Source organism: Dermacentor albipictus, chromosome 1 (assembly GCF_038994185.2).
Source record: "Dermacentor albipictus isolate Rhodes 1998 colony chromosome 1, USDA_Dalb.pri_finalv2, whole genome shotgun sequence".
Lineage (NCBI taxonomy): Eukaryota > Metazoa > Arthropoda > Arachnida > Ixodida > Ixodidae > Dermacentor > Dermacentor albipictus.
In genome coordinates, this window is record NC_091821.1 from 471824737 (window position 1) to 471838924 (window position 14188).

Consider the following 14188-nt stretch of genomic DNA (forward strand, 5'->3'; position numbering starts at 1 on the left):
CTGAGCATTGCCTTATGCTAGCTGCTGCCTTGTTCAACAGGTCTTGTGGAATGCAAGGGTCGAAGATACAATAATGTGTTCTGGCTGTCGTGCCACTGGTATCGCCGCTACTTCCTGGCTGCATCTTTGCAGCAGCACCAGACGCAGGGCCAGGAAACGCTGCATTCAGTGGGAATAGGAGCAGGTCAGTGAGGCAGGTGATGTGAATGTGATTACACGTCATGTCCACAACCAGCACGCCATCGTTCGTGTGAATCCGTTTGCATCATGCAATTTAGCCATTCTCACAGCATTGCAGCCTTGCTGTCATGGATGATGATGTTCCATCGCACCACTAACGCCACACCCTTGTGTGCAGGGTCAGGGAAAGAAAAGTGCAAGATTCGTGTGCATGTAGTGTAAATACTATATGTACCGCGGAAGGTGGAAGTTTGCGATGACATGGTGCAGCGAGGCGTACACCACATCTGAAAACAAAACGCTGCTTTCTCGATGCTGTCACTTCATGATATTGCACTACCGCAATACCACATCTTTAGATGTCATGCCATCGTTACCGTATCGTAGCAGTTATTCCATCTTCGTAACACCACTGCTATCATCCACTTGTAACATTGGAATAACTTCAGCATCACGTTTCTCTTGTCAGCATTTCCACTCCAGCGTAGTCTTGCTCGCACTGCCATTGTAATGGCACCAACATGTTACCATTGGCATCTTTTCAATGCCAGCACGGCATTGTTGCCACGTCTCTGCTTCTTCTCTTGAGGTGGCAGTATACATTCACTGCTGTCACTTCCATGATGCTTTACTGACATTGTGACTCGATAGCAGGTGTGCAGCCATAACAGTTGAGGTATAACAAGACTGTATCGAGGACGGACTTGATCCATGTGACGCTGAAGCTCACCTTCTGCCGTAGCATCGGTGATCATTCGGGATCCTCTTGTTTCTTTCACTGTGGCTGGCAGCCACCTTTCTTCCTCTCCGAAGTTGCGAGTCCGAACAGGAGTGCCCGGGATCAGCTTGTTTTCTTGATCTGCCTGTGGAATGATAGGAAAGGCTACGGGATTGTGAAAGGCATGCGTCCAACCGAGAACGGATCTGGTATCCCAAAAGTTGTTAAGACTGTGATCATCGAGGGGCGTTCTAAGGTAGCTAAAGAGCAGTTTAGCCAATCGCTCAGACAAGTTCAGCCTGTTCAGCCTGTTCAGCCAGCTCAGCCTGTTCGATTGGGGGTGATATGGTGCCGTACTAAAGTGCTTTATGTTGTTGCCTGTCACAAACTTCGTGAAAGACTCTGGCGTGAACTGAGTTCCGTTGTCTGCCACAATGATTCTTGGTATGCCCAGCCTGCTGAAGATTTCACGCAAGGCTGTAACTGTCGATTGTACTGTGGCATGACGCACTGGAATTGCTTCGATCCATGTTGAATGTGAATCTATGGCCACTAGGATCATGGTGTTGTTCACTGGACCAGCATAACCCAAATGGACACGTGACCGATTCTCATGCGTTAGTGGCCAGTTTACTGGTATTTTCGCCGGTGGCATTGCGTTTGCTTGTATGCATGTAGTACATTTCCTACCGATTTGTTCGATAGCTCCGTCGATGCTGGGCCACCACACGAAAGTACGGGCCAACGACTTCATTGCTGACATTCCCTGGTGCGTCTGGTGCAGGAATTGCAGCATGTCACCACGAGCAGCCTCGGGAATCACGACTCTGTGACCCCAGTAAATGAGACCTTTGTTAATGGTTAGCTCACTTTTTTGTGCGAAGTATGGGTCCAACTACGGATCGGGTGCTATATACTTCTTTGGCCAACCATGAAGTATGTAGGAATTGACATTTCCAAGTACTTGACCTTTCTCGGTCAACTGTCTCAATGCTTGCGACGAAAGGGGCATGTCATCTAGCTGCTGCAGCGAGTGCACGAACTCGTGTAGCTCCTCTGATGTGTCGTCAGTGGTTTCTAGAGGAGGCCGACTGAGTGCGTCAGTATTCAGGTTGTCCGAGCCACGTTTGTACTCTATCTTGTACAGGTATGCTCCCAGCAGCAAGGACCAATGCTGAATTCCTGCGGCAGCCATAGTGGGCGTGGGATGATCTTCGTGAAACAGACCCACCAGCGGCTTGCGAGATGTTATGAAGGTGAATGTTCTTACCAGACGGTAGTCCCGAAACTTTCCTACCCCGAACACTAGGGCCAACGTTTCACGCTCCACTTGGGAATAATTCCATTCGCATTTGCTAAGCCTTCGAGAACAAAAACCTATAGGCTTGTCAACGTTGCCAGTGCGATGGGACAGTACCGCTCCGATCCTGTTGGGTGATGCATCGCACTCCAAGCGCACCGGCAGTGAGGGATCGAAGTGAGTGAGCATTTTGGCATTGCATAAAGCGTTTTTTGATTTCTGAAACGCTTCCCGTTGTTGACAGCCGCAATTCCAGCGACGTTCTTTGGTGAGCAAATCGTAGAGCGGTGATAGCAGACTAACCATATTGGGAAGGAACTTGCTGAAATACGTGAGAAGACCTAAGTACGAACGCAGCTCGCTCGTTTTCTTGGGTGTTGGCGCCCTTATGACAGCATCCATGTTCTTCTCCAGAGGTTGCAGCCCTCCAGTACTGATCTTGCGGCCGTGATACGAAACCTCAGGCATCCTGAAGGTGCACTTGTCCTTCCTTAGCTTGACGCCATACTCTCGAAAGCGCTGGAGAACTGCCTTGAGGTTCTTTCTGCCGTTGTTCCCCTTCTCTGCCACCAGAACGTCGTCCAAGTACGCCTGGACTCCCGGCAAACCGTTCAGGACGCTGTCCATTATTCGCTAAAAGATAGCTGGGGCAGAAGAAACACTGAATGGCAGGCGATTAAAGCAAAATAATCCCCGATGTGTGTTAATGACCGTCAGCTCCTTTGACTGCTCATCCAAGGGAACCTGGTTGTAGGCGTCTCGAAGGTTCAATGTGCTGTAAACGCCACCCTCGTGCAGCGCAGCAAAAAGGTCATTGATTACCGGGAGTGTGTACTGCTCCGTCACACAGCTGGCATTTACCGTTAGCTTGTAATCGCCAGACAATCGAACTGTTCCCTCTTCATTACCGGAACTATAGGCGTCGCCCACTCCAAGTGAGCCACCGGGGACAGGACTCTGAATTTAACAAGCCTGTCCAGCTCGTATGAAACGTTTTGTCGCTAGGCATATGGAAGTGGCCTGGCTTTGAAGAACTTTGGAACTGCATCCTCCTTTATGTATAGATGAGTGGGCGGAACCTTGAACAGACCCAGTTCAGGTGTAATCACGTCCTCGTACTCACACAGGATCGCTTGCAAGTTTAGCCCTTGCTCCTTAATGCTGGACATGCTCAAAACCGCGGCCCCTTCGTTGTTCAGCGCCTGGATGAGATCACGGCCACACAGGCGCGGTCCGGAGACACGAACAACGGTCAGTGACGCCGTGACAGTCGTGCCGCAGAATGAAACTGGGAGCGTTAGCTTCCCGGCTATAGGCAACGGACCCAAGTAGCACGATAGCCTCAAGGTGGATTTTTCAATGCGGGGCTAGCTTGTGTGATGTTGGCAGTAGACGTCCCAGGGCACCACTTGCACGAGTGAGCCGGTGTCAATTTCCATCACGATGTCGGCTCCACCCCAGCAAAAATTGCATCGTACCGGGCTGACGATTCAGTTGTCTGCGGTTGGTTGCGGCTTTAGTGCATACAACTGCGCGGAGAGCTCGGCTTCGGCATTTTCCATTGAGCCGCTGCTCAGCGCCAAGCCCTGGTGCGGTCGCTTTTCCTTAGATCGACACACGGCAGCTAGGTGCCCATTTTTCCTACAGTTGAAACATTAGGCATGTTTGAAGGGACAAGTTGCCTCACCGTGCTAGCGGATTCAACACCGATGACAACTTTCAGACGATCCACTCGCCTGACTACGGATTTTTCCTGCCTGTCGCTGGGGTCGATCGCCCGCTAGTCTGCGAAGCTCGGGCTCTTCTTTCGGTTCCGTCTGCTTCATAAGCTGAACACCCTGTATGCAGCCTCTGCTGCAAGCACAATGTTTTGTGCTTCCTGCAATGTCAGTTTCTGGTGATAAAGCAGTGCCTTCTGCACGTCACTGCTGCGAATTCCACACACGATCCTGTCTCGCAGCAGGCGGTTCAACATGGTCCCAAATTTGCATTTATCAGCCAGGCGTCAAAGCTCTACGATAACCTGTTGAGCTGATTTCGCTTCCCTTTGAATGCGGGTGAAGAACTTGAAGCTTGCGGCTATCTCATTTGGCGTGGGTGCGTAAAATTCTTCGAGAATGGTCTTCTTTGGTCCCCGCGAAAGGAGAAATTCTTCTCCTTTCGCGGGGCACAACATCCACAGTACGTCGATAGGCTTCGAGCTCAGTGCCGAGATGAGAAGCGTCTTGTTTTTAGCGTCATCGACGATGCCGTCACCCTCGAAGTACGACTCGACTCTGATATAGTACGACGACCATTTGTCCTTGGCGTCGTCGAAATGTGGAACTTGGTACGCCATGGCAGGAGTGTTCGCCGTCATCAGGGTTCTGATTCGTTGCTCGTCGCCACTGTTATAAATCAACTGTTAGGACTGCTACCATGCGAGAACAGCATCCGGCCGGACGGCCAGGAGCGTTATAAAGGCCACACAAGAACGGGAACACTGTGCCCGTTTATTCAGTGACAGCCCTTTGTTCAGATGTTCTCAAGCTGCTCCGGCACGTGCGATGACGCCAGTCTCGCGCCACTGCAAACGCGGTTTTCTCTGTCTTCGTTGTCGTTTTCACTTTGCAGCAGTTGTGAACACTGCAGCAGTTGTGAACACTGCACTGTCTTCACACAAGTGTGCCTGTTGCAATAATGCAACTGCGACCATACCATTCTGGTTGCCCTAATGGTGATGCCGTTTCAATATCCTTGTAAATGCAGCATCGGAGCGCCTTCGACATGTTTGCATTCGTGGCTGCAAGCCTGTCGCATGTGTGTTAATGTTGTTCTTTAGCCTTTCTGATGTTAGGGCAGTGGCAGCGTTCCATCATTAACAGTACGTTGGTGTCATACGGTGACATTCATAATGTTGCTGTCATTGTGATGCCTTTCGTGCTTCTCTTTTCATCACGGCGCCCGGCTACTGAACGACGATGATAGTGTATGCTAGAGAAAATTAGCCCAACTAGGACATGTCATGTGCGCTTAACACTGCTTGATGGGCGTCAATAGTGTTCCTCGTGAAATGCCGTTAAAAGTGTGATTACGCGTACTTTTTTAAGCATGTGAGCATATTTTTCACAGCACTTTACCTCCCGATGCTCCTATGCCATGAAACCGGCTCTCTCATCCTTGTGCGTTGCAGATGCATGTGCTGTTGTGGGGCTTGTTTAGCCATACGCGTATTGTGTGTCATTGACCGATGTGGTCTTGACCAAGCAAGAACAGTCATGCAGATCCTAAGGGGACGAGAAGCATTGTGCTCCTACGTGAAGACAGGACAATGGTAACATTGCTTTAGGTGTTGCGGTTGTGCAACATTGTTGAAACTGCTGGCAACATGTGGATAGTCAGTGCTATAGCCTCGTGCTGCAGAATACGAGTACGAAATTAATGCAGCTGTGCATCCGTGCGAGAAATCTGCGCATTAAGGAATTCAACTAAGTGGAATCGCATGTATTGTCAAGCATACAAAACGTGCACTGTAAACAAGGCACAGTCTCCATTTGCCAATCGCTGTTGAGCCTTTCCTCGTGTGGAAGCTGTTTGCGACAGTGTGACTGGTCGTGAAGGTCTGTTTGCAAAAGCAAACATGGCTGCATGGCACCGTGGTAGTGACAAATATTTTTGAAGCGACCGTAGCAATCGAAGAATCATTACTGCCATCCAGCGCCATGCTGGTGAAGTGCCTTAGCCGCAAAGACAGAACTTCCGCATAGTCTGCAGCGCCAGCATGCCATGGAATGCTTCTGGAAACGTAGACGCTTATTATACCAATTTCAGTACTTCACCCCCAGAGCGGTGCCAATGACACGCAGAAATTTACTCGTGTTTGCTTTTTCCTACAATGCGGTGTTGCAACAGTTGTCGAGCGTCTTCTGTGGCCGCACAGTTGATACAAGAATACAATCGGATTCTACAGCTTTTGCAATGGTGTTCAAGCTGAACGTGGCTCGTTTGGCGAATGACATAGCGTCATATGATTTCGTTTCACCATCGCCGCCTCATTACCAGGGGCCTGTGTAGACTGCATTCCTAGCATTGTCATCATACATGATGCATTACGTTGCCCTACAGCTGTTACCGTTGGCAGCAGTGAAGGTGCACCAGTGCGCATTGCAAGTTGCACGTTACGCAAGGCAGCTCTTTTTCCCAGCAGCACTAAAGGGATTTTGCACAACGCGTGGGGACACACATTCTGCGTTTCTGAGGATGTGAAGGCAAATATACGTTGTTTGCAATAGAATTCCATGCATCGTTGGCGCTACGGACCTGCTCCGTGTGTGCTGCACACCTCCTTGGTACTTGATGAAAACGTGAAACTATGCCTTTCCCTCGTTCAGCAAAAGCAAGACAAGCCTTGGCCCCAAGGCGGTTAGGAATGCAACTGTTCACCTATAGAAGCAGCTATCATTACACAACCGTACGCAAGTGGGATAGTGTAGAGGACATGATGTTTCCCTTGACACATTATGTTTGGGGTGGTGTAGGAGTGTGTGCGACACAATGCAATGTGAAGGAAACGTAACTAAACGTGTACGTTGCCTTGCTGAGGTGCTGACATGGGAAGGTAGAGCATGAATCTTTTGCGGTACTGCAGACGTTACTTCGACAAATGTGCGACTACACGATATGTGTCTGACATCATGAAGGCACAGCACGCATGCGACGTTTTGTAGCAGCTGAGGAAACAGAACCGAGCTGGGATCGAATGGAACAGCATCCAACAGCGTTACATGCATATTTTGCAAAGCGCATACGCAATACACGCTTGCTCATATCCAATTCCATAATAAGTTTTGACACACAAACAGTGCAAACGCATGTGTTTCCACCGATTGTTCTATTCAGCAGGTGCGTAGAACATGCGAAGCATACATTTCCTGGCAAGCGTGTGTGAACCTCCTCGTACATTTGCTAATTGGAGGAGACTGGAAGCTCAATTAAAGATCATTTCGGCACATATCTTGTATGTGACATTCTTGTATGAACTCCTACACCACGCTATGGGTACAGAAACGTGACTGCAAGAAAGGTGCACAAGTGCTTGCGGCCCATTGAGGAAATTTTTGTTGTGAGGAGATGCCGCCGCATTTCTGACCACATAATACGAAGAGGAGTATGGAACACTTTAAGAGCGAGCGCCATTGCCCTGTGAAGGGGCCAATGCTTAGTGATGCACTCTCAGAATGGGGCCTTTCGGCTTGCTGAAAATAGGCTAGGCCCCATTGAGGCGCGCTTTCTTGTCTGTGGCGTAAACGCAAAAGTGAACTGTGCTTCAGATTACGTGCCATATTCTGTGCCATGTGGCATGAAGCAGTACACTACGAAATAATCGGGAGGTATTGATGTGCAGACAAAGAAGCACGCATTGCCCACTCGAAGTACGTATGGCCACCGTCATACAGTGGCGGATGACCCTTGCCAGTTAAGTTGAACAATTGTGTGAAGCAACAGGGGTCAAACCATTTTGCCATAGCTCCGATAGGGCAACACGTGTGACATTACAAGCGGACCGCAACTTATACTGCAGACAATTCGCTACACGTATCATACAGTGGTCATCTGAAGTGAATCACTTGGGAAGGTGGTGCAATGTAGAGCAAGGACGCTTGAAAAAAAATGTTTAGCTCCGGCTGCGCCTCCATGAGAAATGTTGCAACAAGCTCGATTGCAAGATACAAAGATGAAGAGCATGAAGCACAAGGACAGCTGCAAATGTGATACCAGCAAGGAATTTACATGTAATGCACTGTATTGCATGTTCCGCTTTACCCAGAAGGAATCATTGCTGCAGTCAGCATATGCATGGTGAAGCGATACAGTTCGCATAGAGCAAAACTTCCTGTTTTGTGTAACGATGATGCTACATCTATTGCGACATCGTGAGGACCATCGCATTTTGCATCTCCCTTGGCAGCTAACTTAACGACTCTGAGTCGACGGTGTGATGCACGTGCATATGACATGAAACGACCCAATCAGGCTCGCTTTGTGCACCAATTCTCTAACGAGTAAACAGAAGGGTACAGTGATACAAAAACGATTTCACGCCATGTATCACACACATGTGTGAAAGACGCTGCACATATAGATCACATGGTGTTTTGATGTGTAACAAATTATGTTTAATAGCTTTCCCACTGCAGCACTGCCACTTTGTCAGCATGCATCGAACAGTTCTCAGTTTGCATGCGTGACAAGACCTGCCCTAGGTTGTGATCACAATTTTCCAATGGGCACTCCATGGTTCAGACGAATGTGTCACGCGAACAGATCAATGGTACTTAGCTTGCACGTTTGCGATTTAAGAAGATGCATGAAGTTGCGCTTTGCAGCCACACAAAGTGGCCACCACACCGAGCTGCACATTGCATACCTTACAGTAGGAGTCCAACATAACGTTGGGGCCGAGCACACATGGCAGCTCATGATCACAGTTCATATCGCATCTGAAAACCTCGCAATGCAAACTTGGCAATACATTCATTGTGCTGCAACGTGTTCGGGCCGTGTTCAAGGTCGTGGTAACTGCTACGTCACACGTGGTGGAGGTTGCTCCTAGGTTCCTGAACGGCTTCTCGCCTGCTCTACGTCCTGGAGCTTCGCTCAGGTAGCAGTTTGTGCCAGCTAATCGCCCTCAAGCTGCAAGACGCTCCATCACACACACCAACATCTACAATCTCGGCTACGTCTGCCACATGCTCTCCTCGGATCATCTCTGGGCCCTTGCACGATCCCCGTCCGCTCGCTGGCCTTCACAGTGAAGATGTGCAAGATTGGCTTGACAACTACGCCCGGGTAAGTTCATGCAACCGGTGGGGCAAGGCGATTAGGCTACGCCGCATATACTTGTAACTCAAGGGCGTAGCGAAGGCTTCTTTATTCAACCACAAGATCGACTTCCCCGACTGGAGTACTTTGAAGAAGGTTTTCGTCCTCCGGCAGTTTGTTGCGCACTCGAAAGCAGCAACTAGGCAAGTCCCACACCTCGTATGTAGATGATGTCCTCTCATTTCGTCGACATGTCAACGCTTCGATGATGGAAACCGACAGAGTACGCCTTGTACTCAAAGGCATTGTGACTGCAGCCTTGAATGTGTTGGCCACCAAGGATCCGACCTGCATTGCTGATATTATATGTACGTGCCAGCGCCTTGCCGACCACGAATTTCTGTGAATGGCGCCAGACACCTTTGAAAGCGAACCCACAGCCGACCTCTCTTCACGCGCGCTGGAGCGCACAATCACACCGCCACAGCTGCAGTCTCTTGACTTCTCGGCAGGTTCCATTCCTACCCAGCATCTACACCACGTGTGGAGGAGCACTTAACGGAACCTAAAATGCGCCCCGAACACGTGGCGGTGTAATCACAGTACAGGCACAAAGCAATCTCATGATGGGTCGCCACATGCAATGAAGACTAAGAACCTGATGTGACCATAATAAGGTGCACACAATGAGCACGTGCATAAGAAATGGCTGTTGTGTTTCGGCGGTAGCCGCAGATGAACCACGAATACAGTCACGGCCGCAACGGAACTAGCCCTCTTTATTCAGAGGCATGTATATATACAGGTGGAAACACTGGCGCCACTGGCGGCGTGTAAGGGCAAACAGAAACTGAAACTAATATACTACATATTCCCCTCCTTACAAGAACAAGGTAACAAGAACAACAAGTTACAAGAACAAGGTAACTAATAATAGATTAGTGTTGTTACACATATATACAGTATTTGCAATTAATTACAATTATCTTCACTATACATGTCATGTGCTCAACATTAATAATACTGTATCGAATAATTATACAGCATGGCCTAGGACAAGCAACGCCAAAAAGACAACGCAAAAACGACAAATTGCTCGCAGAAACACAGGCATGTGCACATAGTTCGTGCAGCACTCAAGTTCTGACACTGCACCCGTCTGCACCTAGCACCCAAGCTACATGTGGTCCCGGTATCGATCTGGAGGCCTTCTGTTCCTCGGTGGTTGGACCCGACGTTGAAGCACACGGTCATCCGGCATAGCTGACGCTGGAGCTCGTAGCGTGGGCGTAGCTGGTGAGGCTTCGGGACGAGCTGTTGAGGCGTAATCGTTGGATTGCCGAGATGCCGACGACGGAGTCACGGGTTCGGAAACAGCATTATGCGGCTGATTCCATGTGGCTGAAGCTGCAGGTACCCTGGATAGCTTCGACGCGTTCCAGGTTCGTCCATCATCAAGCCGAAACGTTGATGGACCTTGTTGACTGATTACCTTTCTCGGGTGGCTAAACGCGAGGTCTCCCTTAACCGATATTCCAGGTTTTCTTATTCTAACGTAATCACCAACAGACACTGTTGTCTTCTTCGCGGCCCTGCGATGGTCTGTGTACTCTTTGCTGTAGTCTTGCTTGCTCTTAACTCGTTGGCGCAGACGATGAAGTTCGGAAACAGGATCGCTGAAGAAAGCTGGTGACGGGTGACCCACAACGTCAAGGCGTGTTCTCGGTCGCCGTCCGTGTAGGAGAACAGACGGTGGAACTCCCGTAGTGGCATGTGGCGTGCAGCGATATATGCCCAAATACTCTGTAACCGCTTGGCGAAGCGGACGCTGTTCCAGCATAGCGACCTGCACAAAATTCTTGAAGACCCGGTTAAACCGCTCGACTAGTCCGTTCGCTTGGGGGTAGTAAACGGAAGAGTGCACAAGGCGGATGGCGCGATCTTTGAGGAACTCAATGAACTCCCTAGATGAGAACTGGGGCCCGTTGTCGCAGACCACCACGTCCGGATAGCCTTCACGGGCGAACACGTGAAGCAAAAAGTTGATGACTGTGCGGGAGGATACTTCACTGCAGAATTGAACATCTGGCCACTTGGAAAAATAGTCGATGAGCGTAATGGCATATCTGCAGTCATGTGGGGCTCTCTCTATAGGGCCGACGATGTCAACAGCAAGCTTCTGCCATGGACGCTCTGGCAGGGGTACTGGCTGCAAAGGGGTGGCAGCAGTCTTCGTACTTTTGTCAGCCATCTGACATATGCTGCAGTTCTGGATGGAAAGCTCCACTTGCCTGTCCATGCCTGGCCACCAGTACCGTTCTCGTAGCCGAGCTTTTGTTCGAATACCAGGATGAGCTTCATGGGCAGCAGCGATTACCTGCGGTGTGAGAACCAAGGGAACGACGATTCGTTCGCCGCGCAGGAGCAGATTGTCAACGACGGACAATTCTTCACGTACCAAGAAGAAAGGCTGAAGTTCGCCCGAGAGCGTCTTATGTGCAGGCCAAGATGTGGCGACATAGATCTTAACTTGTTCTAACATGCAGTCATCACGAAGGGCCTGTTGAAACTGCTCTTTAGTGAGGCACGGTAACTCAACAAAGGACACAACCTCATCAAATGAGACATTTTCCTGCGGAGACGGAACTGGAAGGCGGGAAAGGGCATCCGCCACCTGGTTTTGAGACCCCTTCCGATACTCTACTGTATAATTGTAGCGAAGCAGCCGTTCGGACCAGCGTGCAATGCGAAGGGGGCGGCGCCCAGTGCCTTGAGAAGAGAGCAGCGAGACCAAAGCTTGGTGGTCCGTGCGCAATGTGAAATGCCGTCCCCACAAGTACGTATGCCAATGCTCACAGGCCCAAACACACGCCAGCGCTTCACGCTCTCCAACTCCGTATTTCTTCTCTGCAGGTGAAAGTGTGCGTGAAGCAAAGGCAACAGTTCGCAGCATGTGGCCATCAACCTGCTGGAGAACAGCACCCAGTCCGCAGTCGGACGCGTCAGTGGACACTACAACCGGAAGGGACGCATCAAACATGTGCAGGACTTTGCTGGAAGAGAGCAGAAACTTCACCTGGGCGAAGCTGGCGTCTACAGCATCATTCCATATGAATGGCTGGTTCTTCCGGAGAAGAGCTCGCATTGGTTCTACCACATCGCAAGCCTGGGAACGAACTTGGCATAATACTCGATCAGTCCGAGGAAAGAGCGCAGACTAGTACCATCAGTGGGCGCCGGAGTATTCATAATGGAAACAATTTTCTCTGGCAAAGGAGAGATGCCTTGCGGTGTGATCCTGTGTCCCAAGAAGGAAAGTTCCTGTACGCCAAATACGCACTTGTCATTCAACTTGAGCCCTGCTTCCTTGATGCCCCGCAGTACAGCGGTCAGGTTGGCCAAGTGTTCCTGTTCGCTCTTCCCGAAAACAATGATGTCATCGATATAGAACAAAACACCAGAACATCCTTGAAGGATTTTCGACATGATTTGTTGAAATGCAGCCGGGGCGGATGCCAACCCGAAGCAAACGCGCTTGAAGCGGAAGAGGCCATCGTGCGTTATGAAAGCTGTCAAGTCACGGCTTTCAGGATCGAGCAAAACCTGGTAATAGGCCGACGCGAGGTCCAGCTTCGAAAAATGCGTTGCCCCATAAAGACTGTGGAGGAGTTCTTCTGTGTGTGGAAGAGGGAAACTATCCGTCACGACAGCTTTATTAGGCTCCCGTAGGTCCACGCAAACACGAATGCCTCCATCCTTCTTCTGAACAACAACAATCGGAGACACCCATTCTGAAGCGTTAATGCGCTCTATCACGCCCAACTGCTCTAGCCGACGAAGTTCCTCAGATACCCGAGCTCGGAGTGAAAGAGGAAGGCGGCGAAGTTTTGCTACAACGGGCGGAATCGAGAGCCTTACTTTGACACGATGCACAAACCCATTTGCTAGGCCGAGGGCGGAGTCGAAAAGACATGCAAATTCATAGCGCAACTGTGCTGGAAGACGTGCAGATGAAACCGGTTCCTGAACTGGAACTTGTACGTTGGTAGCACTGCTAGTTGACGTAGTAGTCTCAAGGCAGCGGAGGGACGAGCCATCAATCTGGAAGTCAAGAGCCATAATGGCGTCGATACCCAGAAGCGATGTACCTTGGGAGACAACGTAGAACAGAATGGACGCCTCGCGTTCCTTGTATGCGACTTTCGAAAGAAAGCACCCTCGCATTGGAATAGGCTTTTTTGAATAATCTAACAGCTGCACACGGGGCGCGGACAGCAGCACCTGTTCGGCAAAATGTTTATCAAAAAGATCCCCCGCTAGAATGGAGACTGAAGATCCCGAGTCGATAAGGAATGTTAAAGTCGTGTGACCAACTGCTACCTCCACTAGAATTCCGGCGCGGCCGGACGCGGTCACACATAGAATGCTCACAGCTTCATTGTCAATTTCACTGTCGGGCAAGGTTTCATTGTCGGGCAATGCCTGTTCGCTAAGCTCACGAACCGCAACGGCCCGTCGCTTCTTGTTGCATACCGCGCTGAAGTGACCAACGAGACCACAATGATAGCAACGTTGGCCTTGGGCTGGGCAGCGGGCTGATGCGGCGCGGTGCTGGCGCGAACCACAACGATAGCAGTGAGAGGACGAGTTGTATGGGCGCAGATACGAGGCAGGTTGGCGGCTGTCGTGCTGCAGGCTCGCCTCGGTACGAGGTTCACGCAGGGGCGCGTCGTTACGCGGAGTGTGGCGCGTTCCAGTGCTTCTATGGTCGTATAGCGCCATGCGAGAGTGCCCCGATATGCGCTGCACATTGCCGGAAGCAAATTCTCGAATGTCCTCATTGGCTTGTTCGACTTGTGAAGCTAATGACACTGCTCGGGGGAACGAGAGGGTCGAGCCCTCAAGAAGAAGGCGTTCGCGAAGATGCTGGGACGCGACCCCTTCCACGAACTGGTCACGAAGCGAGTCTTCCAGAGACACATAAGAACATGCTACCGCGAGAGCACGTAGTGCAGCAACGTACTCCTGTACAGACTCCCCCGGTTGTTGCATACGTCGGCGAAACCGGTGCCTTTCCGCGACATTGCTTGTGCTTGTGAAATGTTGCTTTAAGGTTTCGATAGCTTCGTCATAAACGGAAGGCTGAGCGGCGTCTTCGCTCTCCTTACTACGTTTACCGCCGGCAGCTG